The sequence below is a fragment of the Gobius niger genome, assembly GCF_951799975.1.
Source record: "Gobius niger genome assembly, contig: SCAFFOLD_194, whole genome shotgun sequence".
Taxonomy (NCBI): Eukaryota; Metazoa; Chordata; class Actinopteri; order Gobiiformes; family Gobiidae; genus Gobius; species Gobius niger.
In genome coordinates, this window is record NW_027639256.1 from 27109 (window position 1) to 33603 (window position 6495).

Sequence of the window (6495 nt, forward strand, 5' to 3'; positions counted from 1 at the left end):
TGTTTTTTTTTTTCTTTCTTTTTTTTTCATTTTTGTTGCATTTTCGTCGCTTTTTTGCTACATTTTCTTTCTCATTTGTGTCTATTTTTGCTTCTATTTTAAGACTTTTTTTCCAAGACGTTTTTAGATCTGGGTAAAACCAAACTGGAGAAAATGGCGGGGGTTAAGAGGTTAAAATGTTCTTGGACCGGGTTCAGTTGGAGGCGAGACGCTGCAGAAACAGTTCGATGATGATTTTCCGTCTCGTCCTCAAAACATTCATGAATCATAATCACCTCAGGGATTTAGTTCAGGCCTGATCCTAAACTAAAACGTCAGGGACCTTCTTACGTTTTAAAGACTTTGTGTGACCGAGTTCAGACTTTGGAGCCATTTTCTTTACAGATCCTTTTTCTGTAACAATGCAGTTTTGTTCAAACCCCCAAAATGATGCTTCATTCTCTCTTGTAAATATGTGTAAAGGTCCCTCAGCTGTGGAGCCGAGCGGGGGCGGAGCCACTGGAGGAAAAACACTACACTTTAGGAAATATTATGGGTTAGATCTTGTGACTCTAAACGCAACATAGCACACGCACGATTACGCTAAAGGCTGCGCCACTAGAGGGCGTTGTTTAAAGGGGGGGTATTATGCAAAATCGACTTTTTCAAGCTTTACATCATGTTATTAAGTCATTCCCTCATTAAAACCATGCCTGAAGTGTTGCCTTAGCACATTCACGTATTTTAGAGTAATCTGTAGAAACTCTGACTCTGGCCATTTTAGGGATAAAACGCCTGATTCCTTCAGGAAACGCCCTCGACCTCCAGGATACGCCTCCGACCTTTCGTCACCAGCCGAGTAACCAACCACTGCCCCTCAGCAGAACCCCCTCCCCGCAGTGTCTAGCCCTAAGATGTAAACAGAGTCATCATGGAGGATTAGCTTCATGTGTTGTGAACCGGAGCCACAGCAGACTTTTACAAAGACACACATCAGTGTTTCTGTTACCGAAACACCCAGGATTAAAACCGGTGACAAGAACACTTGTTTCAGTGTCTGGTTCTGCGCTGGGCCTTGATGATGCACAGAGCCTCCGGAGAAAGCTAATGCTAAGCTAAACCTCGAGTCATCACGTGAAAACGAGAGATATGCACAAATAAAGTCAATAAAACCACCACACACATAAAGAACCGTTTAACAATGATCACACACGGAGCCGGGCTTGTTGATTTGGAAGTTTATTGCTCACATTTCATCTACAATGGGTCATAGCCGAGTGGTTTTCTCCCGGAGCTAACAAGCTAGCCACGACAAGCTAACGGGAAAATTCACTGAATACAAGCAGCATATTATGCATTGAAAACGTCACTAAAACAGGCAACTGCTTGAAGCAGCCTTTATGATGATCACACACGGAGCCGGGCTTGTTGATTTCGTAGTTTATTGCTCACATTTCATCTACAGTGAGTCGTAGCCGAGTGGTTTCTCCCGGAGCTAAGGCACTATTAGCCGCGACAAGCTAACAACCTTCACCTTCACAACATTCATTGAAAACAGGCAGCATATTATGCACAAATAACGTCAATAAAGCAGCAACTACTCGAAGCAGCCTTTACGATGATCACACAATGAGCCTGGCTTTACACATTTGTGGTTTATTGCAGACTTTTCATCAACAATGAGCTGTAGTCGATTATAACAAGCTAACGGGTAACCTCGAAAAACCATTGTCCACCTGCACAGATAATGTCTGTCTTTGAATCGTATGGGCTCCTGCAGATCCTGGTGTCGTCCATGGGGGTATAGTTACAGATCCATAGGGCAGATGCAAAGAGAAGCCTCCAAACAGCAGTTATTTTTCAGGCAAGAGCCTCTTCCAAGCGTCCGGTGTGGAAGGTTCGTCTCCAAATAATATCCTGTGTGGCCATTGTTCCCAAAGTGATAAACAGTAGCTCCTTTCCAACAGTAAAAATTAAAATGCACCGATCGTAGTTTCAATACTGTGGAGAAAGTGTTGTGATGCCACAGACAGCGTGTGGAGGGGGCGTGTCGGAAAAGGTCAGAGGTTCTTAAAGAGACAGGGGCCTATTTCAAGTCATTTGCTACCGCCATTTTGAAAGAGCAATTTTATACAAGGCAGTTATTCTAATTTACTGCATTTACAGACCAACAGAAGGTTTCGTCATCATTGTAGTGTGCTATAGACTGGTGCTATGTGGCTGAAAAAAGCATAATACCCCCTCTTTAAGAAAAAGAGGCGACTGAGGCTGGTTCATTACAAGCAGCACTCGGAGCCGCTCTTCACATTATGTTCCTCTTTACATCGCGCTGCCTCGTCTTCTTCCTTAGAATCGACTCAAATTGAAAACGAAATTGCCTTGAAAAGTCTGTTTGAGCGTCGGTTACGCACGGGTTTACTTTGATAGCCCCCGTCTGCGCAGTCGTCTGCTCTACAGCCTGCGCCATGAACCACAAGATCTGGCCCTGTGTTTCTACTGTAACATTTAGAGACGTGATTCAACCTGACGCGTTTTTATGGAAGAAATAACTCACTTTTATGGAAAAGCGTTTTTGGCTCCTTCACGAAAACGATTAAGTGTGAATAAAGTGTGAAGGAGGTGCCATGACAAACCAGGATATAGATCATTATATTTCCCTTTTCGAATCAGATTTTCATTATTTAACCTCTTAACTCCCGCCTCAACATGTTTTCTCCATATTCTCCAAATCTAAAAACTTCTTCAAACCAGCGACAAAAAACGTGAAGAAAATGAGGATGTAAAATGACAAAAATGGCAAAAATTCAGCAAAAAAGTGACAAAAATCCAGCAAAAAAGTGACAAAAATCCAGCAAAAAAATGACAAAAATCCAGCGAAAAAGTGACAAAAATCCAGCGAAAAAGTGACAAAAATCCATCAAAAAAGTGACAAAAATCCAGCAAAAAAAATGACAAAAATCCAGCAAAAAAAATGACAAAAATCCAGCAAAAAAAGACAAAAATCCAGCAAAAAAAGACAAAAATCCAGCAAAAAAATGACAAAAATCCAGCAAAAAAGTGACAAAAATCCAGCAAAAAAGTGACAAAAATCCAGCAAAAAAATGACAAAAATCCAGCAAAAAAAATGACAAAAAATCCAGCAAAAAAGTGACAAAAATCCAGCAAAAAAGTGACAAAAATCCAGCAAAAAAGTGACAAAAATCCAGCAAAAAAGTGACAAAAATCCAGCAAAAAAGTGACAAAAATCCAGCAAAAAAGTGACAAAAATCCAGCAAAAAAATGACAAAAATCCAGCAAAAAAATTGACAAAAAATCAGCAAAAAAGTGACAAAAATCCAGCAAAAAAGTGACAAAAATCCAGCAAAAAAGTGACAAAAATCAGCAAAAAAATGACAAAAATCCAGCAAAAAAAATAACCAAAATCCAGCAAAAAACTGACAAAAATCCAGCAAAAAAGTGGCAAAAATCCAGCAAAAAAGTGGCAAAAATCCAGCAAAAAAGTGACAAAAATCCAGCAAAAAAAGTGACAGAAATCCAAAAAATCTAAAAATGCATCAAAAAAGTAACAAAAGTGCCATAAAAAGTGACAAAAACACATAAGGGAAATAAAAAGTGACGACAATGGCTTAAGGAGAGAAAGCATTTGGTTTTGGCGGGTGGTAAGAGGTTAAAGTGTAAATGTCAGCTTTAAAGCTAAGTAACTCCTGCCCCTAGAGGCCGTAAGCGCCACCGCAGGTGTCGCACATGTTTTTTACTCATTAATTCCCCGTGAGAGTAAAAAGACAAAGGCACAGAGGGATATTGTTCATCCAGTTACACAAAGCAGATCATTTATTTCACTCAAACCTGGCTGTAAATACTGTTTAAGCGGCGCTAGCCCACAGTTAGCCTGTTAGCTTCGTCTTCGTGATCCCATTAGTGTGTGTTGGTGGTTCTGACCCGGTGCAAGGGTAGTTTTCTGTCACCAGGGGGCGATGAAAGACCCCACAATCATCCCATTCACACTTGTGTCACCCCCACAGGCACTTATTAAGGTAAACAAGTTAAAGTTAGTCTCCTCACCCGCTCTCCCCTTCACGAGTCCTAATACTTGTACTAATACTCTGTGGTACTGCCGAGCAAAAGTACTTTGTGAGTAACTTGAATAACCTCAGGAGAGCGATGTGGATCTGAGCCTGGTTTATGTTTATGCTTCAGGCTGCGGCGACGTTTAGCAGGGTTTAAGTTTGAGATGTTTGTACGTGTGAAGAGGAGGAACAGCCACAGGAGCAGGAGGAACAGCTGGAGGAGGAACAGCTGGAGGAGGAACAGCTGGAGGAGGAACAGCTGGAGGAGGAGCATGACAACACACAGAGCTTCAAATGGAAAGGAAAAGTCCAGGGTGAGAGTCGCCGCAGCCTGGTCTTCATATTTATGTAGCATTGTTTAATTCTAATGTGAATGTCATGTTTACACTGAGCTATTTGACACTGGAGTTAAATGTACAGCACGAACTTTTGGTCAAATAAATGTGGCTTTAAATGCTTTGACTTTTTTATTGGTCTTTAAATACAGGTGAACCTATTATTTACGACTAACATTTGTTTTAGTAACTGACAAGTCATAGAATATTTAGGTCTTATTCACCTCTTTACCCGAACCAAGGACTTTTCCTCCAGTTTGACTTTAACCAAATGTAAAAACGTCTAGAAAAAAAGTCTAAATAGCAACAAAAACGAGACTAAAACAAGGATGTGAATGCAACAAGAGTGACAAAAATGTGATGAGAAAAAATGACGAAAAAGTGAAAAAAAGTGATGAAAAAGTGGAAAAAAGTGGAAAAAAAACACAAAAAGTGACAAAAATGTGACAAAAAAGTGCCTTTTTTTTTTTTTTAAATGAAAAAAAATGTGACAAAAAATGTGTCAAAAAAGTGACGAAAACATTTGTCAAAAAAGTGAAAAAAAGACAAAAAATGTGACCAGAAAGTGACAAAAAAGTGGCAAAAAAATTGACAAAAATGTCTTGAAAAAGTGAAAAAAAAAAGTGATGAAAAATGTGACGAAAAAGTGACCAAAAAAAATGACAAAAAAGTGATGAAAAAGTGAAAAAGAAATGTGATGAAAAACGCTTTGACTTATTTATTGGTCTTTAAATACAGGTGAAATGTCCTCCAGGCTGTTTCTTCATTTCACAGACGCTTTGTGAAACTTCTGACCTATTATTTACGACTAACATTTGTTTTAGTAACTGACAAGTCATAGAATATTTAGGTCTTATTAACGTCTTTACCCGAACCAAGGACTTTTCCTCCAATTTGACTTTAACCAAATCTAAAAACGTCTAGAAAAAAAGTCTAAATAGCAACAAAAATGAGACGAAAACAAGGATGTGACAAAAATGTGATGAAAAAAATGACAAAAGTGATGAAAAAGTGAAAAAAGACACAAAAAGTGACAAAAATGTGACAAAAATGTGTCAAAAATGTGATGAAAAAGTGAAAAAAAAAATGACAAAATGGTGACAAAAAAGTGACGAAAACATTTGTCAAAAAAGTGGCAAAAAAGACAAAAAAAGTGACAAAAATATGACGAAAAAGTGAAACAAAAAGTGGCAAAAAATTGACAAAAATGTCTTGAAAAAGTGAGAAAAAAAAGTGATGAAAAATGTGGCAAAAAAATGACAAAAAATGTGACGAAAAAGTGACAAAAAAAAATGACAAAAAAGTGATGAAAAAGTGAAAAAGAAATGTGATGAAAAACGCTTTGACTTTTTTATTGGTTTTTAATACAGGTGAAATGTCCTCAAGGCTGTTTCGCTTTGTAAAACTTCGGACTTATTATTTATGACTAACATTTGTTTTAGTAACTGACAAGTCATAGAATATTTAGATCTGATTAACCTCTTTACCCGAACCAAGGACTTTTCCTCCAATTTGACTTTAACCAAATGTAAAAACGTCTAGAAAAAAGTCTAAATAGCAACAAAAATGAGACGAAAACAAGGATGTGAATGCAACATGAGTGACAAAAATGTGATGAAAAAGTGGCAAAAACATGACAAAAAAATTGATGAAAAAGTGAAAAAAAAATGTGATGAAAAAGTGGGAAAAAAAGTGACGCAAAAATGACAAAAATGTGACAAAAACATTTGTCAAAAAGTGACAAAAAATGACAAAAAAAAGTGACATAAAAGCGATGAGGAAAATATGTAACAAAAACAAAAAATGCAATGAAAAAAACACGAAGATGAGTTGAGACCAGTGGCGTACACAGACATTTTGAGGGGCAGGTGCTCAACTAAGACAAAAGGGCACAACCCCCCCCCCTCCCCCCCCCAAAAAAAAAGTTAGTAATTAGTGACACTAACAGACCACTGATTAACACAGCAACATAAAATGTCCAACTATGTGGACCTAATAGTAAACGATGTAGGACTATCAGGCTCTGCACTTAAGTCTAGCACAAATACAAATGATGCAAAGGTCCTGTAGCCGACACTTAAAACATCTGGTTTGTCAATATCATGACATGGATG